Below are 25,088 nucleotides of genomic sequence, written 5' to 3'. Positions count from 1 at the left end.
CTGGAGAGACAGAGAGATCAATGAGCATGCCCTGACTTAGCTATAGTTCAGAAAACAAAATGACAGATTAAACACACATCCTGCTCTGGAGAACTCTGTGATAAGATTAACACTCTGTACTAGACAAATTTGTGTCCTGAAACACTGAGCAAAATCCTGCTGCACTTACAGGAGGAAGATGAAAAGCAGAGCCTCTTACTCCCATGCTACCAGAAGAGAAGGAGCTGTTCATAACACCTGAAAGCCCTTGGAGAAAGGATGATGAATATATTAGCCTGGGCCCCATGGGTTTTGTCTTGCTTCTGCTGAAGTTAATGACATAACTCCATTGACTTGTATGGGTACAGGATTAAACCACATATCACCATGGGCATGTAGTCAGCAGGTAAGGTGGTGTGATCTGGTCTCCAGCCAGCTAGTGTATATGTTGTGGGCAAAAGCAAGTGCTAGTAGGTTACAAACATTGTTCCCCATCAGAGGACCAGTGCTGTGTGCCCTACCAGGCAACGCTCCATTCCAGCTAAAGAACAACAGGATCCAATGGCCAGTCAGGTGTAGCCTTTCATTTTGCTTAAAGTGAATTTAGTGATGTTATATTACACCACCATGGTTCGGCTCCAGTTGCTAGTTTCAAGCTCAACAGAGTGAAAATAACCTCTGGGTACTGATTTCAGTTTGGAGACTCTATGAACACATGAAGTCCAAGGATAGTGACCACAGACACAATTACAAGTACAAAGTCTTATCTGTACTACAAGTTTTGTTAAAGCAATAAGTAAAGTTACAATTACCCATGCATATAAAAATCCTACAAAAACCTATACACTAATTATAACTGTAGTCATACTGACGTTCTCAAAGATATTCTAGGGTCTGATGGACCTCCCAATAGACAATGACTGCTGGAGGTTTCCCATCGGGTCATCCCTTGGGTCTTCCCACTTTTATCCAACCAGGGAACCCACTTTTATATTGTAATTTTGACCACACCAAACACCTTATGCATATGCATGAAAGTGTCAACCCTCATTTCCTTATCTATACTTCCACACCCTATTAATATTGGAGTGCCCCATTTTTCATAGTTTGTTCTTAGTTCCTCTTAGTCTCATTAGCATCCACACACAATATTACTGTTACACAGATTTTATTTTAGTAGCTCTTCCTAAATACATATTTTGGCACACTCAATGAATATTAACAATAATAATAATCTTACATTTTCATAGCAGCTTTCATCCAACTGGATTCCAAAGTGCTTTACAAACTTTAACCTAACAGATTGTACAAACTATATGTAGAGTCTAGAAATCACTCAGCCATTTCTGGGGAAAACATAGCAACAAATTAACAGCATAATAGTTAATGATCTCAAGAATAGCAACATGGCCACTTGGAATTACAGAAGGAGTTTATAAAGGAAGAACTGCCCAAATTAGAATTCAGACAGGACTCCTGGATTAACAGCCCTTTTCTTGTAAAAATTCTTGTGGGATCTTTGATGGCACAAACATTCAAGGATGTTAGTTTTACATCTCATGCAAAAGACAGCACTTCCCCCTAGAATGATTCCCTACACAAAGCTGGGATATTGATTTGGCATTGCCATTGGGCCACTTTCTGCCCTCTTTTACATACTTATTGGGCCAAATTGTAGCCACTCACAGGAGGGTTGAATTTCACCTGTTGAGTTCAATTGGGTTGCGAGGAGTATGTATCTGAGCAGAATTTTCCCCTCTGAAAGTAGAGTGCCACCTACTGATTTACCAACATAACTTCTAGCCTCATTTGGGTTTCTCTTGGAGACCTGCCATTCAAATACAAATCCAGTTGCTCTTCTGAATTCTGACAAGATCACAGTTTAAGGTAGTATGGCTGCAGGCATTGTGCGTTTTCATGTACCCTGAGTGCTGCTCAGGGATGAGAGAGAGATTAGCAGTGACATTGTGTGTGTTTTGTTGAACTCGGGAAAATCAGGGAGTTACAGATTTTAAATTAGAAAATATAAAACAGTAACAAATAGATAAAAGGAAAAGAGAGGCTGTACAGGTGGTGCAGTGGTACAGTTCTGTACTCACATGCAAGAATACCCACTTCTGGACTCTTTTTTTCTTAAACCAAGCAGAAATTATATAAGTATTATGCATGCACTGCACTCAGTTCATGGTAGTCAGAGTGCTTTGGGCATTCATTAAGGGGAGGCCACGATGAACTGTGATGGGAGCCACAAGCATTCCTTCTTGGACAGAAGTCCGTGATCATAACTTTGACAGTGGGACTTAGTTGGGGAGCACATCGTGGCTAAAAATGAAATAATTATTACTCTACCAGAAGCATGGAAATACTCCACCCTGAGCACATAAGCATAATACAAACATATTTATTATTATTTACATCTATCATTTCTCTGTGTTTTCAAAAATAAACAGTGTTAAGTAAAATAATTGTACATCTATAAGAAACATTACAATTCTATTTACTTTTGAAGAACTGCTTTCACTGAGAAATATCAAAAGTCTCTTCCCAGCTGACTGCAACCGTTACACATAATTACAAGAATCATGTTTAGGTTAGAAGATACTATATGGTTGTGTCATAACAGTAACAAAATATAAGAAAAATACCTAGTCCTTATAGGTAGATTGCAGGTAAGAAGGATAGAAAGACCAAGTTGAAGAGAAAGAGGCAAGCACAGGAATAATAATGTAAGATGTGATTATTCTGTTACAGATAATTTTAGGAGTCACTGGGCAGGGGAAAGATGGATCCAGAGTTGGAACTGGACGAGTCATTAGGATAGTTAGGCACAAGAAGGCTTTTCTAAGGGCTTGGTTACACTTGCAATTTAGAGTGCACTAAAGCCACCCAGTGCACTTTAACTCACTCCCCGTCAGAGGTGAAAGTAAGCCGGAAAGAGCCGGTGCGCCGTACCGGGGCGGATCGGCTTCCCCTAGCAGCAATTTAAAGGGCCCAGGGCGCCTGCTGCAGCTACCACCCTGGGCCCTTTAAATCATCCCCGGAGCCCTGGGGTAGCAGCGGCGGGGCTCCGGCAGCTATCTAAAGGATCCTGGGCTGCAGCAGCCGCTACAGCCCTGGCCCTCAAAATAGCCGCCGGAGACCCGCCGCCGCCTCCGCCTCCCCAGGACTCCAGCAAGCTCCGGGGACAATTTAAACGGTCCGGGGCTCCGGTAGCCGCTACCGCCCCAGGCCCTTTAAATCGTCCCCAGAGCCTGCTGGAGCCCTGGGGCAGCGGCGGTGGGGCTCCGGTGGCTATTTAAAGGGTCCGGGGCTCAGCAGCTGCTACCGCCCCGGCCCTTAAAATAGCTGCCGGAGCCACACTGCCGCCTCCCCAGGGCTCAAGGGATGATTTAAAGGGTCCGGGACTCCGGTAGCCACTACCACCCCAGGCCCTTTAACTTGCCGCTGGAGCACCGTCGCCTCTACCCCAGGGCTCTGGCAGCAGGCTTCCGGGGGCAATTTAAATGGCCCGGGGTGGTAGCGGCAGCCAGAGCCCCGGGCCCTTTAAATCACCGCCCATGCCCCCAGCTGCCGCTGCTACCCCGGGGATCCGGCAGCGCGGCTCGGGTGGCAATTTAAAGGGCTCAGAGCTTCCACTACTGCTACCCTCTGGGGCCCTTTAAATCGCCACCCGAGCCCCGCTGCTGGAGCCCTGGGGTAGCAACAGCGGGGCTCTGGCGGTGATTTAAAGGGCCAGGGGCTCCCGGCTGCCACTACTGCAACGGAGCCCCGGGCCCTTTAAAGCTCCGCCAGAGGCCGGGGCCCCCTCTGATGGTAATTTAAAGTGCCCGGGGCTCCACTGTGGTAGTAGCAGCTGGAGCACCGGGCCCTTTAAATCACCCCCCGGGCTCCCAGCCGCCTCTGCAGCTGGTAGCTCCGGGGGTGATTTAAAGGTCTCGGGGCTCCCAGCTGCTGCTACCACAGCCCAAGCCCTGAGCCCTTTAAATCCTGATTTAAAGCGCCCAGGTATTTAAAGGCCCTGCCTTTTCCGGTAGAGGCCATGCTCTGACTCTGCGGCTACAGCGCTGCTGGTATTCCACTTGCTGAGGTGGAGTAACGTTGCTGCTCCCCTGCTGGAGCGCTGCGGCACCAGTGTGGACGCCCTGGTCCTATAGTGTGCTCTGATTGGCTTCCAGAAGTGTGCCACAATGCCTGTTCTAGCCCCTCTGGTCATCACTTTGAACTCTACTGCCCTGCCCTCAAGTGACCAACCGTCAGACCCACCCTTTACATTCTCTGGGAATTTTGAAAAATCCCCTTCCTGTTCACTCAGCCAGGCGTGGAGTGCTCTCAGCGAATCTTTCCAGGTGACCATGCTTCCACGTGCCAGGCGATCCCCAGTATGGAGCAATGGCGAGTTGGTGGACCTCATCAGTGTTTGGGGGGAGGAAGCTGTCCAGTCCCAGCTGCGCTCCAGCTGTAGGAATTACGATACCTTTGGGCAGATATCAAGGGACCTGATGGAAAGGGGCCATGACCGGGACGTACTGCAGTGCAGAATTAAAGTGAAGGAGCTACAGAATGCCTACCACAAAGCCTACAAGGCAAACCGCTGCTACGGTGCTGCCCCCGTGACCTGCCGTTTCTACAAAGAGCTAGATGCGAAACTTGGGGGCTACCCCACCTCCACTCTGGGGACCACCATGGACACTTCAGAGCCCAGTTCAACAAGTCAAGGGGAGGAGGAGGAGGAGCAAAGCAGGAGTGAGGGTGCTGAGGTGGAGGAAGACACCCCGGCATCCCTAGATGCATGCAGCTAGGAGCTGTTCTGAAGCCAAGAGGAAGGTAGCCAGTCGCGGCGGCCGGTGCCTGGGGAAGGGCAAACAGCAGAGGCGGTTCCCGGTAAGCGGCTTTTATTTTGGGAAGGAAGTTATTCTGTGCGGGCTCTTGGGGCGAGGAGGGTTAGGGCTGCATGCATGCCTAGATGCGGAATAGGGCGTTGATGTGCTCTCTCACATTGCGGTAATCAGCCTCAGTGATCTCTTCAAAGGTCTCATCCAGAACTTGGGCAATGCACTTGCACATGTTTCTTGGGAGAGCCACTGTGGTCCTAGTCCTGGTCAGGCTAACTTGTCCGCGCCATTGTGCCGTGAGGGGTGGGGGGACCATTGCTGCACACAAGCAAGCTGCATATGGGCCAGGGCGGAAGCCGCATTGCAGTAGAAGACCCTCCTTGCTTCCCAGGTCACCCTCAGCAGCGAGATATCTTCCAGGACAAACTCCTGTGGAAAATGTGGGGACAGTGTTCAGTATAGGGGCCCCCTGCCACTGTTGGCTCTCCCCAAGGCACAGAAACCCAGAGGACAGTACGGCTGTGAAACAATCAGTCACGCTTGACCCTGTTCTTACTCACCATTTTGGGGCTCCCATGGGTTATGTGCGCTCGCTTTGGGACGGGCAAATTATGCTATTGTGTAGACTGTACTTGCCCTTAAGTACGGGGGAATCCTTGCTCTGTCTGGTGTGAACAATGCTGCCTCTGTTAAGTGTTGCATTTTGCCTTTACAGATGCAACCCTGAGATCTCAGCCGTTCATGTTATCACTGCCAAAAGACTCCAAAGAATCAGAAAGAAGCCACGTGGAAGCAAGGAAGACATGTTGCATGAAGTAATGCAACATTCAAGTAATGAAAATCAAAAGTGCAGGAGTGGCGGGAGAGTGAAAGGAGGGTCCGCCAGCAGAATGCAGATTGCCGGCACCAAAGCACGGAACGGCTGCTAAGTATCATGGAGCACCAAGCGGACTCGATAGAGGCGCTCATAGCAATGCAGGCGGAGCTCTACCACGCTCGCCCCCCTCCCTGCAGCCCTTGTTCCAAAACTATTTCCCTTGTGCCCCCATGTCACCTCCAATCCACTTTCCCCAACATCTGGGTTCTTACCGCCACAAGCTGCCTCCAACACCTGTATCTTCACCACCCAACCCTGAAAACTATGACCCTTACCCACTGCACTCAACCCCCATCACCATGCAGGATAGCCATCCTGAAGTGTAGCACTCATTGCACAGCACTCCAGACAGGACATACGCAAATCTGTGATGGTACCGTTCCCCACTCTACCCCCTTGCCCATTCTGTTTCCCAAATAGTTGTGTTTCTTTTCAATAAATGAATTTTCTTTTCAATAAATGGATTTTTTGGCTTTGAAAACATTCTTTATTATTGCATAAAGTAAAAGATACCTTAGCCCAGGAAAGAAACAGGCACTGCAAGTCAGCATAGCAAACACAGATTCCTACTAACATTGGAACCACTGCACTTCGCTCCCATGCAGGGCACCAGACATTACTGGTCACTTTCAGCCTCAAATTGCTCCCTCAAGGCATCCCTAATCCTTGCAGCCCTGCGCTGGGCCCATCTAATAGCCCTGCTCTCTGGCTGTTCAAATTCAGCCTCCAGGTGTTGAACCTCCGAGCTCCATGCCTGAGTGAATCTTTCACCCTTCCCTTCACAAATGTTATGGAGGGTACAGCACGCGGATATAACCGCAGGGATGTTGTCGTTGGCCAGTCCAGCTTCCCATACAGAGAGCCCTTTAAATGGCCAAAAGCACACTCCACTGTCATTCTGCACCGGCTCAGTTGTTGAACCGCTCCTTGCTGCTGTCAAGGCTCCCTGTGTAGGGTTTCATGAGCCACGGCATTAAAGGGTAAGCGGGGTCTCCAAGGATCACAAGGGGCATTTCAACTTCCCCTATGGTGATCTTCTGGTCTGGGAAAAAAGTCCTGGCTTGCAGCTTCCTGAACAGGCTAGTGTTCTGAAAGATGCATGCATCATGCACCTTTCTGGGCCAGCCTGCATTAATGTCAATGAAATGCCCATGGTGATCCACAAGCGCCTGGAGAATCATTGAGAAATACCCCTTCCGATTAACATACCCGGAGGCTAGGTGGGCTGGTGCCAGAATTTGAATCTGCGTGCCATCTATTGCCCCTCCACAGTTAGGGAAACCCATTTGTGCAAAGCCAGCCACAATGTCATGCACATTACCCTGAGTCACGGTTCTTCTGAGCAGGATGCGATTAATGGCCCTGAAAACTTGCATCAACATGATTCCAATGGAAAACTTTCCCACTCCAAACTGGTTAGCGACCGATTGGTAGCTGTCTGGAGTTGCCAGCTTCCAGATTGCAATAGCCACCCGCTTCTCCACCCTCAAGGCAGCTCTCAATCTCATGTCCTTGCGCTGCAGGGTGGGGGTGAGCTCCTCACACAGTCCCATGAAAGTGGCTTTTCTCATCCGAAAGTTCTGCAGCCACTGCTCGTCATCCCAGACTTGCATGACGATCCCACTCAGTGCTTGTTTCCTAAGCCCAAAAGCAGCATTCCATGGTGGTAAGCGTGTCCGTAAATGCCACAAGCAAACTCGTGTCATATGCGTTACTCGAGTCGATATCGTCGGAGCTCTAACTGTCACTTTGGATCATAAGGAATAACTCGACTGCCAGATGTGCTGGTGAGATGCGTCAGCATACTCCTCAGCAATTTGGGCTCCATTCCCGCAGACCGAAAGGGAAGACAGTGTGTGCAGTACAAAAAACGTTGAAAGATGGCGTCAAATGTGGACAGAAGCAAAGGGAATACTGGGATGCGAACCGATGCATCACGGGGCATTGGGACAGGACCTAGAATGCCCCGCACTCCACGCCCCCTTCCCACAAGCCACAGCACCAGAATGGGAAGAGCTGCTCTGTGGGATAGCTGCCCATAATGCACTGCTCCCAATGCCGCAGCAAGTGCTGCAAATGTGGCCACGCCAGTGCGCTTGCAGCTGTCAGTGTGGACAGACTGCAGCGCTTTTCCTACTGCGCTATCCGAAGGCGAGTTTAACTCACAGCGTGCTACACCTGCAAGTGTAGCCATGCCCAAAGTAGGAGGGGAAATAGTTGGAGAAGGAACTATGCTTGCTGTGGAGAAACAAGAATGCTATGAGAATGCTCTATGTTCGTATATATGTAAATAGATACGGTGCCCATAAGTGGTGCTTAAGAACATGTCGCATAGCTCCTGGGTTTTAATTAATAAAATTACTTCTTGTTGTGGACTGCAAATAGCTTCTTTTGAGTAGCTCTTTACATCAGCTCTTTACAAGGAAGGGGGGGTGGGCAGAAAGAGGTGTAGCATTCAAGTAGTACATGCAACAGACAGAGAATAGAAGAAGGTTTGGGGAAGTGGGGATTATAATCATGAAAGATTTCGCAGGTTAGGACGTATATTTAGTGCTTTACCCTAAAATGAACAAGAAGCTAGTCAAGATTTCTCAGGACATAGCTGGTGCTTTCAGGTGCAGGTGGGAGACCTGGCCACTGCATGTTGGATAAACTGGAATTGGTAGGGTTGGTGCTGAGAGAGTCTGTAAAGAGGAAAATTAAAGTTCTCGGTGTGAGAGCAGATCCACTCATGAATAAGAGAGGAGTGACTGAGTTACACTAGTTAGAATATATGACAATATATAATTAGTCTTTCTTTCTAATTGCATAATTATTTTATGCCATTCCATTAGTAAGTATCAAAGTGCTGTGTGTTAAATATAGACCATGTAATAGTTGGGGGTATAATGGATCCAATAAATTCTGCTCAACACTGGGCTACCCATGAGCTGTGCTGCTACTGATGTCTGTCTTCTCTGTTGCTACTACAGTGCTGTTCCTAGCTGGCCCTACTCTTACCATTTTCTTGTCACTTACTCCTTGGGTTCAGTTCCCAGCTTGGAACTTAACTGGTTCCCCATTCTCCACACCCCCAGCCATATACACACACGCACATCACATGACTGAGAGCCATGCTGGGAAATCTAAAAGGCAGTTTTTTGGTAGGAGAAAGATATGGATTGGGACAAGATCTGGTGTGTTGTTCACCCCAGTGGCCAAAGAAAGAGGCCTGGAGAGACTTGGGGAACAGCAGCAGTTTGGCAGAGGACTACAGGGAAGAGACTGGGTAGATGGCCTAGAAAAAGACACTGTAAGAAGCTGCACTGGAAAAAGTGAAGCTGGGTTTGGAGTTTGAGGGTTAGACCTTGGAGTAGATGGAGGGCCCAGGCTCCACTACAGTGCCACCAGGAAGTGATGGGAAGCCCATGGCAACAAAGGAAGGACTAGGCGAGGAAACTGTGGTCCAGAAGTGTTATTACATCCCAGAGATGGGTGAAGGCAGGTTAAGCCCTTGTAGAGGGGCTGTGACCCAGTGAAGAGACTGGTGAGAAGACTGTGGGTTTTTCATTTTGTTTGGAATTTTAACTGGGCTTTGATCCTGGAAGGGGAGGACTCTTTTACTTTGGCCTGAGGGTCAAGGTGCTACAATCACTAATGTGCCTGAGTATCCAAATACCTGAGGAGGGGGAAACTGAGTCAACAAGCTAAGTGGCAATGGAAGCATGTGTGACCTGATGTCTGACCACTATAGATAGCTAAGCCTCTGCTCTCAGCCCCAATTATTTCTGCATTTTAAGCCAGCGGGGCAATAGTGTCACCATAGTTTTGTTCCTAGAAATAAAGCAGTGGAGTCTGCTGCTTTGGAGGTGGAAGCTAATTGTCCATTGACTATTCTTTGTAGGGCAATGGAAAGGCTAGAAGTTACCCTTTTGAGTAAATTGGATGCCTTGCAGGCTTCATTCAATAAAGCTGAATCCAAGTAAAGACTGAAGAGGACACTGTTGAATCTTTCAGCAAGACAATTCAAATGCAACCCAAACATTTTGAGCTCTCTACTTTTAGACTTATTGTCAAAGATGACAAATCAGTTGGATGCTGCAGGGCACCAATAGATAATAATTCAAACTGCCTGACATTTAACTTCAGGAAATGTAAAGACATCAAAGCCCCAGTGTCACACAAACAATCATATAGCACTGAGAGAGCTTTTGTGAACTCTAGACAGAGAAGAAAAACTATGTATCATCATCATACTTTTATTGGCACTGAGACCTTGGACCTGAATGATACCACACAGTAAGAGCAGGGAAAGTAAAATTAAATGGGATTCAAGATAAATCCCTGAGGATCACTAAAGCATCCAAAAAACATGTTAGATGTATGAAGACCAATGATGATTTATTGTGAGCTGTCAAAAGATAACATTTCAACTGTACCAATCAGTGCCAGATAAACAATCTAATGATGCTGGTTTTGTAACAAGAGTTAACGGTCTGAAATGTTGAAATTCTGCAAGTTAAACAGGAGGAACAAAGATTTGCTATTGTCACTGCAAATGTATGCAAGGTTTTCTTAGTGTTAAGAACTAGACAGGAAGCAGACTGGAATTAATAGTATAAACCATGGACCAAATTCCCAACATCTGACTGAGTCTCTTCTTCTGTATCAAATGCTGCCACCAAACTCATCTCCCCTATCCTATTGTTCCAACCATCTTCCCACATACCATTATAATCCTTTCAACTTTCCCTAGCTCCACATCTCCTTCTGTCTCCATTTCAAACTCCTTATCCTCACATTCAATGCTCTGAGCAGCTCTTCCTCACCTACATCTTGCCACTCACTGGTCCACCCACTACTATCCATTCAGATTCTGCGGTGCAATTCAACCTCTCTCCTCACCCTACTTTGTTCCCTTCTTTCCTCCACCCCATGCCATTCTCTCCCCTATTACTAGAATACCCTCCCTGAACCTGTATTTCACCCACCCTCTTCTTCCTCCTCCAAATCCCTCCTTAAAACCTACCTTTTTTCTCCATTACATCAAACAATAATTGCTTGATAATACCGTATAAGCAATAATGAAAAAAGTAACACCCTTTCTGCTGCTCTTTGTCTGTTGTCTGCCAGCAATTTAGGGCAGGAGTTGTTTTTTTTAATGCTCTTTGTGTAATGTAATGTCCTTTGTGTAATTCCAATGACTCCAAGAGTTACAGGAGAGATTAATTTGGCCCAACATGTTTAAATTGAATCAGAAGCTGAATGTTTTCAATCAACTTCAATGTTTAGTTTTCAATAAATTTTATTAAAAACAGGAACTTTGAAACTGAAAATAGGAAGGCCAGGTTTCTTAGTGTTTGGGATTTAACTATTTTTAATTAACAAGTAGTGGGGGGCAAAGATGATCCTAAGCAATAGCTGTTTGCAAAATATCTAATACACCAGAAGCCAACTCGGCAAGGAATCCAAAATACAAGTAGCTGGATGTGATCCTAATCCTTTTCACACTCAGAAATTGGAAAAAGAAAAAGTCCGTGGATAGTAATGTACAATAACTACCTCTTCAGACTGTGTGCTTTTGAAGTGGTATTTTACTTTGGCTTATGCAAAATATGTTCTGAGGGTCACAGATGTAGTTTTGCCTCAGGTACGAAAATGAGAATCCATCAAACAAGAGTCCTTCATTATCGGGGGGGGGGGGAATCTTATTTCTTTAATTTTCCATAGATTTAGGTTCTTGTACTTTTTAATTTTAGATTCATTTTTACAAACAAAACACTTCCTCATGCAGCTATGTGGTAGGTAATGTGCTTTCAAATACAAGGCTGAATATAACAGGAAACTTTAAACAGTGAGCAGTTCCTCTTCTGACTAGTCCCACTGATGCTCATAAGGGGTCCACAATCGGGCCCACAGTGATTTGGGGCACTTAAGGCAGTGGAATGGAGTTTCTGGGCCATCAGGGGTTCTCTTACCCATTCCTCTCCTCCACCTTTTTGAGTCAAGAGAGTGAGAATTAACAATCTGCTGGAAAAGGTGAGGGCGGGGGGCAGGAGGGGAATGTCCTCTTCTTTCTGACCCAGTTGGACCAAGGAAATGGTATTTATTAAGCTGGGGGTTCTTCCTTGTTCCACACCTTAGTCCAAGGAGTGCAGGAGTGCAGGTAAAGGTACTCCACTTGTGTTTGCTCCCAGGGCCGAGTGGAAGGAATACACAGGGTCTTGTATGTGTATTGTCTTCATCCATCTCTATCTGGGTCAAGGGACTATGTCATGCCTGACTGGAGCCCTGTGCTTCTTTTCTCTCCATTTGAGCTAGGAGACAGGATCTTCTCTCCTCTTCCTAGAGTGGTAGAGAGATGACAGTATGATATTTCACACGGCTCTTGGTTTGTGTGAAATTCCTCTCTCCACAACTGGACCCCTCCTTCAAGAAACTTTTTGTCCATGAGGTGTTTTAATGATGATCCACCAAATACTGAACATAAATTTATAAATTAATAATACTCCATCAAGTGTGAAAGTTTTACCCACAAGTCCACAGTGCTTTACTGTATGTATACAACTATATTTGGATTCTACTTTCGGGGACAAATTTTTCCCTCATATACTGATGTCAATCTGCAATAATTCCACCAAAGTGGAGTGACTATATTACAGGTGACAGCAGAATCTAATCCTCATTCTTTCTTGGGGCTTGTTTACATTCCATGTTGCATGGGTTTCATTTAAAATGTGATTTATAAATTGATTTACTTAAATTGGTACAAAAAGGCTGTGTGGAGACTTTTCGTTTAAACCAACCTTATTTGGGTTTAGCTTAAGTTAATTAGGAACAGATTTAAACTACACTGCAATAAGTCACTGTCAAACTGAAATAAGAATGTGCCCACAGATTTGCACCAATGTAACTACACCTTTTTCATTCAACCAATGCAAGTTTGTATGTAGACAAGACCCCAGAGCATAAGCTCCTTCAGGCAGGGATTGTACCCTTCTGCATCTCTGCAGCACTATGCACACTGCTGGCACTTACTACATATTAGTAGTAATATACACTATACACAATTTAGACAAGAAGCTACTATCTTACTTAGGATTGTATTGTATGTTTATCAAAGCAGGATTGAACAAACCGGGCCAATTTCTGCTCTTCTGTTCTGATTTGAGTGGGATTGCACAGGTGTACTAAAAGCAGAATTTGGCTCAATTCATTTATTTGCACTTATAAACAGTGAACAGAAAGGTGAATTTAAGTCAAAAGAAGAGGATTCATCTGATCATATTTGAGGGCGTCACATACTGCATACTAAACAAATGACTGGCAGATTGAGTATGGCAGAATGCCAAACTGATTCGGGAAAGCTATATTATTTTACACTATTAGATTACTTAAAAGGCTTGCTGCTGAGGGACTACACAGCAAGAAGATCATTCAATTACCCTGATAAAGAAAATACCTTCAGATGTCAGTTAAAACATTGTATACAAAGTGCGTTTATTTTTTAATCAATTTGTGCACTTTGCTTTTTTCCCCCTTAGTGCACACATGCCTAGTTAGTTTTGAAATAAGGTAGACTGCAGGAATTATATAAAATAACTTTTTTTTTTACATTCAGTAGAACACGTGGTGCACCCGACAAGAAATATAGCAAAGAGTGTTTTATTTTAATAATAGAAGGCCAGATGGAGAATCCCTCATGCTCATGGGCAAGCAGTCCCCTGACAGCAGTTAGTCCCATTTCCAATGGGAGTAAAAGGTTAATAATCTAATGGTTTATGCACTTTCCTTTTTAAAGAGTAAAGAGTTATGAAATGCTTCTTAACAGAATACTGCTGGCAAAATTCCAGCAGGTTAGAAACAAACTATATTCTTCAGATTTTTATTTTTCATATGCCTGCATAAAAGTGTTAGGTAAAAAGCAAGTCCTTACTCACCTCTCCAGCACCCGAGTTCGTGCGGAGTTGGTATGGGGCTCACAATCTGTCAGAGACCAGACACCAATTCGTTGATCAACGGGCTCACACTATCCTTAGGTTAAAAGGCTTCAGAGTAAGTGTGGCAAGTTTATTAGGGGTGAGCATCAATATTTATACACAGAAGTAAACAAAGTGATTAACAGATCATAATGGTCATGCATAATCAATCAAGATTCTACAGGATAAAACAGGTTAAAATGTAAATTCAAAAAGACAAAAGGGGAGATGGCTACTTAAGGGGAGGGGGGTGTCATGAGTAGTTCGCAGGTCAGAGCTTTGATTAAAAGTTCAGACAGAGACATCAAGTCTGGGTTAAGTTTAAGCTCATCAAAAGTTTAGACTCAACAAAAGCACTATTAAAATGAAGATATAGGCCCCGATTCAGGAAAGTGCTTAATTGTGTGTTTTAAGTGACTTCCTGAATGGAGATTCTTCCCTGGATCAGTGTCATAGCAAACTGCATTCAAATATCTATCTCATTCTGGAGAAGGAGAAAGAAAAGAAGAAGAAGGGTGGGAAAAGGGACTTTCACACAGACCTAAAACTGGACCTGAGCCTATTATTTTCATTTTGATTTGCTTTAGGCAAACTTAGAGATGCCAGTGGTTCAGTCATTCATCTGCCCTTGCCACTTCCTGCTCTTACCAGGTTGTCAGGTCTCCTTGGGGGACGGGTCTCAATGATTAGTGACCATGTTCTGGATCCTTCATGGGTGGCCATTCCCCCTTGTGCTTCATTTAAGAGACAAACTATTATTTTTCCTGTTGAGAGAGTTTTAAGTATGGCTTTGTAACTTAGTTTAAGCCACAATGTGGGCAAAGCTTTTACTAATCATGATCTAAGTTCTCATCTATGCACAGGTACACCTCAATTATCCAGATGATTGGAGGCTTAGCCAAAACTTAGAATTTCAGAAACTGGGAATTCTAATTTCAGAATTCCACTTTTGAATGTAAGAAAATCAGGATTCAAACAATCAAGGTTTTTCCAGAATACCAATTCTTAACTTTGAAAGTTATGTGCCTAAAATTAAGCACTAAATCTATAGTTATGCAACTAATGGCTTTATCAGGAGCTGTAGATATTCCAGACCTTTTAAAATTGGGCCACTTATTTAAGTGCCCAACCATAGGCACCAAAGTTTGAAAATTTGGGCCATGCTACATAGATGTAATTCACTATATTACTGTGTCTCTATTTTTAATACTTAAAGTTTTACTTGCAGGAGTTGCTAATTAAAGCATCAAGGCTAAAAAAGTCTTCAACATAAAGCCAAACAGAATCAACTCTGAGCTTCAGTACATCTTTCAAAATGTTAATTTAACCTCACAAATAAATTTGGTGAAAAGGGAAAAGAGCTTTAGAGTGACCCATTTCATTAAATGTCCCATTATAATCCTACCCAAAGCTGCAGTGATTCCTCTCTTACCTTTAATAGAGAATTTGCACTCTCCATAATTATAATGGCCTGTTGAACTAAGCTAATGGTGCAGCATCAGTACACAGCGAGCTAGTTAAACTCCAGAATCAGAATGTTTCTAGTGCCCAGCATATCTTTGGTGAAAGCTGATTGAATCACAGTGGGTTATTCCACTGTCCACTGGAAGACAGCCTTAATACTAAACTCTGCTAAACAATGCCTGCAGCAACGTCTTTAGCAAATCTGAAGGAAGATGCTGCTGCTTCTGTCTGGAAGTGCCTGAGACGTTACACCCCATATTCTTCATAGAAATATTGTCATGATATGAATATGATATGCAAGATGGGTCATGTGAGGTATCATTGGAACGGTTATGATTTACTAAATGTGTTTATCTAATTTGTATGCATGTATCATCTCTGTAGCTAAAGGTAGGAATATTTTCTATGTAACAATTATAACTGTATGGGTATGTGCTTGGGAAATGCCCACCAGACAGTAAGCAATCAGCCTTAATGGGCCATTAGGAAAAGACAATGAGTCTTCAAAGATGTGGATCCCCTATCCTCCCAGGAGTTCCTTCCTGTGGACCTTGCAAATAAACCTTGTATCATGGTTGCCCTGACACTGCGAGGTCATGTGATAATGTCACTTGGTACATTCACCGTAGACATTGCTGATACTTTTCAACTGGAAACAAAGACTTCCCGCCTTATGTAAACTCTATTTAAGGCTGGGAAGCAAGGCAATCTCGGCTCTCCATTGTCTCCCCACCCAAGAAGGAAAACCGCTGAAAGCTTCTGAAGAAACCAAGGAACTAAGCTAGGGGAAGGCAAGGGCTGAGTCCAGGCTGAGAACGGGGGTCTAGCCTGTAAAGAGACTTATCTGGAACTCTCAGCTGCAGAAACTCTACGCCTGTCTAAAACAACATTTAGGTGAGAACTTACTGTGTGTAACCTGTTTCTTTAATGTATTAAGCTTAGTTTGCGTGTTTTGTTTTATTTGCTCAGTAATCTGCTTTGTTCTGTTTACTAGCCCTTATAATCACATAAAATTTACCTTTTGTAGTCAATAAACTTATTTCTTGTTTATAACATAACCGAGTTTGTGCAATTCATATCGGGGGGGGGGGGCGGGGCAAGAAGCTGTGCATATCTCTTTCCACATTGAAGGAGAGGGTGATTTTTATGAGCTTGCACTGTGCAGATTTTTCTATACAGCGCAAGACAATATTATTTTGGATTTACTCCCAAAAGGGAGTGTGCACCTAAGTGCTGGGTGAATCCCCAAGCTGAATCCTCTCACACAGAGCTGACTTCAGTCTGTGTCTGCAGCTGGGTGTGGCCTTACCTGTGTGTATGTGCTAGAGAAGGTTTGAGGGCGTGGCATAGCAAAGACATGGTGAGGAAGCCCAGGCTGGTGGAATGTGTGGGCTCAGTGTAACCCCAGCACATCAGGTGGCAACTCGGACGGGGGGGTCCAACCCGTCACAGTGCCATTATGCTAATTGTGAATGAATGCCTTTCGACATAAAGGGAGAGGCTACAGCCATGTGACAAATATCAGAAAATTGCTTGAAAAAGCGATGGAATTTTTTTTAGAGAATAAAAGTTGTGCCCTTTTCTATGAGAGTTGTTATTCACATTATGTTAAATTGACTGATTGTATTAATATGGAACCCCACACCTTCAATAGAAATGTAATCAAGTCCTCAGGATGAAGTGAACAATTCAAAGACTGAAGGTTGAAATGGGCAAAATTAAGGAAAGAATAGAGCCATGGCATATAATAGTTTTCATGTGAATCACATTTTATTGTTAGAGCAACTTACTTTCCATTATTGATCAGTACCACTGCTCTGACTAAACAAGACAGCAAGATGAAGCACAGATACTTCTACCATTGGATTGCACCAAAGCCTACAGTTTCTCTTGGACTGAACTGAGAGAGAACAGTAAGTTCCGGAAGGATTCCTTTGTTATTTTGCCAGAGAAGCTCAGAGTCTATGTGCTGTGTTAAATAACGGGTCGGTTCAGGCAAAGTTAGAACTCAGTTAGAAGTTGTTCAACTATAAATCTTCTTTCACATATACGCATGTGACCATCTCAGATGTCTCGAATAACAAATCAGGGGAAGGTATAAACAAGAGAGAATGTATCCAAAATTTTGTGTCTATGGAGACTGGGGAGAAGTGAGTGGAGGTTTCCTGTTTGAGTAGGTGGGGAAGGGACCTAAGGATTTGCCATAGCTAGGACTAACATGCCAGCTGATCTGATTCCCCATGATGCTCAAGTTAATATCTTTACTGGGCACTCAGTCAGCAGGAGGCAGCTCATACTGCATGGCACCAGAACATCAGTAGTAAGTATCATACTAGCATTTCAGCCTTTTCAGGGTGGAGTGGGGTGGGGCCATCAGGACTTGTGGGAGACAGAGGCTACAGTGTTAGATGTAAAAATAAAGTGCTTCTCTGAAATCACTGATGCTTGATTTGCTTTACAAGATTTAGTGCTAAGACAGACCATGTTCCAAGGAAATTATGTCACTGACTCACTTTCAAGTCAGCCTGTGGGTTGTTTGTGGAAAAAGTAGTGACTAGAAAACTGCCAAGAGAGAAGTAAAGGCTAATGGGGAAAACAGCATAAGGTCACAGAAGTCTATAAATTCTCCTCTAATACACCCCAAGGGTTGTCGAAGACATGTTCCTAAAACATAAGGAAATTTTATGCCATTTATCTCTGAACAGTGAGAAACTTACTGCTTTACTAGCATTGGATTATTATACCAAGTTCACTGTTTGAATTCCTGACAGTCACCAGGGCTCACACAATTCCTCAGACAAGATAATATGGCTGTGTGGTGGTGACAACCCTAATGATCTCACAGACATTTTTTTCTATATGACATGACATTTGTCAGATTCTTATATTGGGCTAGAAGAAAAGAACCATAAAATGGAGCCCCTTTCCAGGTTAATGGTAGCTTGTGTGAACAAGAAGGGTAGAAATATCTAGTGGTTATTGACTCTTTTTCCAGATATATCAGGATAGCTTATCTGGGATAACCAGGAGCCAGGTTTTTGGTAATCTCAAAAGTACATATGCTCGTGGCATATGCCAAAAGAATTAACAGTAGTCAGGGACCCAATTTATAGCAGCAAAGGATCAGAGCTACAGAAACAAGAGATCAGCACACTGACCACAAGTCCTCATTACCATTACTTTTAGCTAATGGGGCTGCAGAAAAGGCAATGATAACTGCAAACAAATATTGCAGCAGAAAGACTTCATTGTTTTTTTAGTCTCAATGAGCTGCAGTGGAAGACAGTCTTGCACTGGCTAGGAAATTAAAACCAGAATCCCATTGTTGGAGTGAAATTTCAACTTGAATTGTTAAATGACAGTTAGGTACAGAAAGCTGATGAGAGAGAAAGAGACATATCAATAGTTCTATAATACCTCATGCACTCTGGACCACTGAGCATAGAAAGAAACCTACTGTTGGATTCTCACCTAATTTACATTGATGTACCTACATTGGAGCTGATCTACACCAGCTGAGATCTTGACTTCATAAGCTTGAAATTTCACATTTCCTTCACAGCTCATCAGAAAAGCGTCATTCTAAAATCTACAAAAAAAAAACCTAAAACCCATTGATTTCTATGTGAGGCAGTTCTGCTGGGTATTCTAGCAGGAAATAGGCTCAGCTGAGGTCATCAGCTACATTTAATGTCTTTTAATAAAAGTTTAAGTTGAATGTATATGGTGGAAGCACCAATTCTGGTAGTCACTAAGAGGTGGAATATTGTCATGTGTTCATCAATAGCCTAGACCTATGGAGAATACTTGGTTTTGGCAGAATTTAAAACTTTCATTTCAAAAATAATTTTTAGCAATTGTGACTGCAAAGAGAGCCTCCCAGACCTGAACCTGTACAGTGGTATGTGTGTTGCAGAGAAGAAAATAAACTCAGTATTAAAGTTCAAGGACTGTGTGCTGTAAGCAATTGCATGAAAAGCTTGCTGTCTTCCCTCCTCATAGCTATTCCTGTTTCCGACTTACAGGCCTTATTTTACTATAGTTTTCCTGCAGGCAAGAGGCTCTGGAAGAGTCAAACTTCAACACTAATACTGCTTGTCAGGGTTTAGTATTGGATTCTCTTAAGCCTTCTCTTCCATCCTAGCTTCAATGAGAAATAAAGGCACTGACCGAATCAGGCTCTTACTGCCCATGTACAGTTGAGGTTTTCCAGTCACCTTAGCACACTGAGGCATGTCACTCCAGATTGAAAGCCCAGCAAAGTGAAATAAGGTCATTTAGGTCAATGTGTCAAAGAAATTAATTGATTTCCACGTGCATTTATTTCAGTGGGTGGCCAATTAGCGATGAGAGAATATTCAAATTCTCACAATTCACTAGTGTGTTGATTTGAATCTACAGTTGGACAGTCACAGAAATAAACATTTTTTTTTCTTTTTACTTTATAAAAAAGCAAACAAAGACACCAATGCCAAACACTATTTTAATTCAGCCATTTGGCTGAGAATATAAACACAGCTGTTAGGAAATTTAAAGTGATGGTTCCCACAGCAACTGTAACTCCACCACAGAGCACATACACAATATGCATATGGTCTCTATTAAGACCTAAAAATTTAACATTGTCTGTAATAATCCAAAATATTACATGTGCACAGAAAAAGTTCTATTTTCTGGGGAAACCATTACTGAGTTTCCAGACTCATATATTTCATTTCTCAGCTATAACTATACATTAACATAGTTTTTTGGCAATGAATTTATACAGGACATGAAAACAATTCCATTTACTGCCAGTTATTTGTGTAGTATCTCAAATGTGAAGATCAAAGTGATTAATATACTCCATTAAACAGCTGAAATACTAAAGAGTGCTTCTTTAATATAGGTTGTTTTGTAATCAGATTTAATTAAAACAATTTTTGTGCATTTCATACAATGAGATTCAGATATTTATTTGATTGTAACTATAGTCATTTAACTAAGGCATTAGTGATCACAAAGATGACATTATTAGTTCTAGCCCACTTACCATGTATTTTAGCTTGAGGCAAAGCCATGGGATATTTACCAAGACAGGCATCTATTATTTTTTCTATTACAATTAAAATAAAATATTACTAACTGGGTGTATTATTATTTGAATTATAGTAACCCCTAAAGGCTTTAACTGAAGATCAGAGCTGCAGTGTGCTAGGCACTGTACAAACACATGGTGAGAGACAAAAAGCTTACAGCCAGAATACACAAGGCAGTGAAAGACCATGAGGGAAACCAGAGACAATCTTTTGCACCACTTGCTGCTGGCCACAATACAACTACAAATGACAGTCAGGTACAATGCAATAAACAATGTGCAACAGCTCAGCTGTGAAGATATTGAGCTGTTAATTATTTCTCTGCATATACTGTATTTAAAGTTAGGGTCTGTCACTTGTAATGTGAATAGCTTTTGAGTGAACACACCTCTGATATTGCCTTTGGTGTAAACCTGTCACTCTTATTACCATAATTTATTCTCAGACTTTACATTAATGAAATATTTCCCTAATTACAATGGCATCTTCGCTCTTTGTTTTTTGGAGTATTAGTACATAAGATTACAGAGTTGAATTAGAAAAATAAGTGTTTTTAATAAGAGTAGATGAGCGAGAGAGAATCTATGCCTAGCTAGAGATACGCTTGCATTTTAGATCAACTTACAGAAATTCCACCCACCAAAACTCTGCAGCACAGTACTATATTAGAAGCATTATGTCATGGTTTTCCAATACAGAGGTCTCAACCTCATGTTGGGTCATGAGTTGCTCCTGTGGGCTAGTAACCAAAATCTCCCCATTAAAAAAGTCCTGATTGGGTGAAAGTGACCATTAGGATTCAGGGTTATCCAGCGCGAAGGAGAAATTGTCTCTGTGATGCTTTGCCTTGTCCTGCCCCTGGTAAGAGTGCAAAATGTGCAGTCCTTAACTGAAGAGCAGTTTTTAGCTGCTGCCTGCAGGGAAATAGAAAAAATCTCTGATTGAGATATCACAAGCTCAGGAAGATTTGAGGGCTTTGGGGACTCAGGTCAGCAACCAGAGCAAAGTGAGAGGATAGGAGTCAACAGCCAAATTGCAAAGGATTCTGAATGAAAATACAAAGATATGAGATTCTCCTAGAGCCTGGAGGACCTAGAGGGAAAAGAGACAACTAGGAGTGAAAGGGATCCTTGGTGTTTGTGGAGATCAGATGCAAGAATATAAAACCGTGACAATTTATTCAAGTTTTCCCATTTGCACTTTATGAATAGATGAAAAGAGCAACTAAAAACAAAATAAAAATACAATTGCCTTTTCCAGTTCTCATTAGCATTCTCATCTTGAACAGATGGGAACTTCCGTGGATATTTGTATGTTAGGATTTTATTTTTTTCAGACCATGCTATTTGTCATTATTTTAATCATTTAATATTCTTAATTTTTATGGGCTGAGGAGCTGAGAATTTTATTAAACAAAAAGCAGCTTTTTTCTTCTCAGAGAGCTATGTGCCTTTCACAGTGAAACTGAAAATCCAACTGAAATTTGCTTAATTTCAGATTCTCTTTTTCATCCAGAAACTCTAGACAGGTTCAATAAGATTCACAAAAAGCAACAAAGAGTCCTGTGGCACCTTAAAGACTAACAGATGTATTGGAGCATAAGCTTTCGTGGGTGAATACCCACTTTGTCAGACGCACAAGATTCACAAAGGTTCACAAATCACATGTGCCCCTAGAGCCTACCTTTGCTGAATGGTTTTCTTACCAACCTGAAATACAGCTTGGGTTTGCGATTATTTATTATTTTTATTACCATAGCTCCTAGGAGTCTTAGCTATGGGCCAAGACCCCTTTGGAAGGGTTGCTGGGCTGAAATTTTCAACCTTCAGGCAACTCCTTACCACGTCCCTACAGGGGCCTGGGCTTTCCATCCTTCGTTTGTTGCTGTCCTATGGGATTGGGGGTCTTTGATATACAGCCAGATTTACAAACTCTGGCCTCTCCTTTCTCCATTTGTTTGTGCTTGTAATTATTTGCATCCATATGGCACAATATGGCTGTGCTGAAACGTGGTCCATAATGTCACAAAAGATTCTATGAGAGCTAATGCAATGTTGTAGGTTCACTTTCTGTGTAGGGGGAAGAGAAAAAGAGAGAAGGAGAGACTTGTCAGTTATTTATTCTGATATATTTTCCCTCCCCTCCATTTCTGTTGGTATATTTGAGCTTTGATTGACTTCCATCTACCAGTTTTGCATACCTATCTCCTTCCTCACCACACTTCTCTTGGTGGAGTGGCCACTCATCACCCAGGAGCTCTTCTCCATCAGTCACTCCACACATCATCTTTCCTCACCTGAAAAACCTGGTGATGCAGAGGGCCTGGGCCTCTGTCCATAATTCATAGTTCATGAGAAAAGAAAAAAAAGCAAATACTGCTTTAGGGAGTTTGCCAAGAAGCCTGGCTGAAACTGGCTACAAAACAGTCTGTGTGATATTTCCAGAACCACAGGTTACTGTGTTACCCCTCTGCCTCCGGGACAGAGAGTCTTGCTGGTGCTAAACTGTGTGATAGTTCCCTGGCACTCTCAGTCAGTTAGCCACCCCAACAAGCTCCTCAGGACTATTCCAGCCCTTACTTTGTCTTTCAGGGTGATGCTTGGTGTACCCCAGTCCCCAAACTCTCCAGAAGCATCCCCTGCAGTGTCCAGCAGCCCCTGACGCTGGGCACTCTCAGTAACCAGGTAAGCTGCTCCCAAAAAGACATGTACACACAGCTGGAAGGTTGCACCTTAGGACCAAGTTCTTTATAACAACAAGTATATGAAAACACATATGTTTATTAACAAAGAACAGAGATTCAAGTGAGTATTGAGTAAGAATAATGGAAACAGAAATGGTTACAAATGAAAGTCTAACATGCTTTCTAGAGACTGAAGTTTAACTTAGGCTACACCCCTTATCTACACCCCAGTTTCTTGCCCTCAAAGTCTTTGTGCAAAAAAGACTGGTAAACCTTTGAAATGGGTCTTTTTGAAGAGCACCCCCAGATAAGACTCTTCTCCCCCGTAGCTTGTTCTCCAGCATGCTGGCGCCATGTTGAGTTCACATTCCCATGTCAACTTGTTTTTCCTGTTGATTGCATGCAAATGGAGCTTCCTTTGTGTCAGCTTTACCATACTTAATTTGCATTTGACATAGTGATAACTGCCTTCCCTCCTGTCTGGAAGAGACCTGTTTCTCCCTTTTTTTGGTAAAGTCTTTAAAGCATAATATCAGTAGGTGTATAAATATTCCTCATGTAATGTTAATACATACATTTCACAATGATATTAATGGTCAGTGTGTCACTGGCTTTCACTTGATACCTCAAACAACATTCTTTATAGATAAATATGACAGCGATGTATTAGGTATAGCGAGTATGTCAAGCCTGATAGGACTTGGTGACAGAACAGTGAACCCTTTGCCAGTTGGCACTCAGGGGTTGTTATGGTCACAGTCTGTTCAAAGCATTGTCTGTGCTAGGTCATTGACCCATTAAAAAGCATTTATCATTGTTAAGGACTTTCTTTTTCTCTGTGGACCATTTCCTGGAAGGTGGGAACAGAAATCCTAATTTTTAGGTAAGGGTATGTCTACACTACAGAGACTATACAGGTATAGCTACTTTTTTGTAGCTATGCTAGCATAATCCGATAGAGTAGATCCAGCCTACACCAACAGAGTGGGGATTTTCAGTTAGTGTGGGAACATGTCCCTGAACAATGGTAGATAGGATGAAGAAGCATTCTTCTGTTGAAAAAGGTATGTCAATGGGGGGGGGGGGGGGGTTTACATGCAGGGCCGGCTCCAGGCACCAGCGCAGCAAGCAGGTGCTTGGGGCGGCCAACGGAAAGGGGCGGCACTTCCGGCTCTTCGGCAGCAATTCGGTGGCGGGCCCCTCAGTCCCTCCCGAAGGGAAGGACCTGCCGCCGAATTGCTGCCGAAGAATGAAGTGGCGGCGGCAGAGCTGCCGCCGAGGTACCACCGGTCGCAGCTTTTTTTTTCCCCCTCCGCTGCTTGGGGTGGCAAAAACACTGGAGCCAGCCCTGTTTACATGCCTGACAAATATAGCTATGTGGACCTAATTTTTAAATGTGGACCAGGCCAAAGTCATTGGGGGAAAATGGTTTGGAAAGCAGGTTTGGGGTAATTATATTTGATGGTGGCAGATATTGAGATTGAGTTTGGGAGGCAGACATGTTTCTTTCTAGGCAGCACTGTGACCTATGCTAAGTGTAAGTCTAGATATGTTAAGCAAATTGTTTATTTTATTGTTAATTTCAGTTTCTCTCTGTTTTTAACAAATGCTGTTTTTGTTAAGATTACTGTCATGGGTAATTTCAGGCAAGTGCCCTCAAAGAGCTGAGAACTCATGGGTATCTCTACATGGGAATAAAAGCCCCATGGCATGGTCATGGCTGACCCTGGTCAGCTGACTTAGGCTCATGGGGCTTGGGCTGTGGGGCTAAAAATTGCTATGTAGATGTTTCAGGATGGAACCCGAGCTCTGGGACCCTCCACCCTCCAGGTTCCAGAGCTCAGACTCCAGCTGGCTGACCCAGGCCAGCCATTGCTTTCCCTGTGTAGACATACCCTGTAATCTCTAGGGAGATCTGATGAAGGATAAAAAGTTTCTGGACTATTCACATACCTCTCAGTCTTGGTCTTGGACAAAGGTGTCCACCCCCAATGAGCTATATACCTATCAGGCTGTGGCGGGCAAACACAAGAGAAGGCAGAAACGCCAAGGGAGAGTAGGGAGGTTGGTGGGGATGTAAGCCACAGCTGGCCAGAGAAAGGAAGTTGCAAAGAGCACTACTATGTGTTAAGCAGAGTGAGAGAGCAGAGTTGCCTATGAGTTCCAACTGATTACACTGGTCTACAATTTTTGAGAAGTCGTCTGCTTCAGAGATAA

The sequence above is a fragment of the Terrapene carolina genome, unplaced genomic scaffold, assembly GCF_002925995.2.
Source record: "Terrapene carolina triunguis isolate 2854851 unplaced genomic scaffold, T_m_triunguis-2.0 Scaffold88, whole genome shotgun sequence".
In the NCBI taxonomy this organism is placed as follows: domain Eukaryota; kingdom Metazoa; phylum Chordata; order Testudines; family Emydidae; genus Terrapene; species Terrapene triunguis.
Note: the sequence above shows the minus strand (reverse complement) of the source record.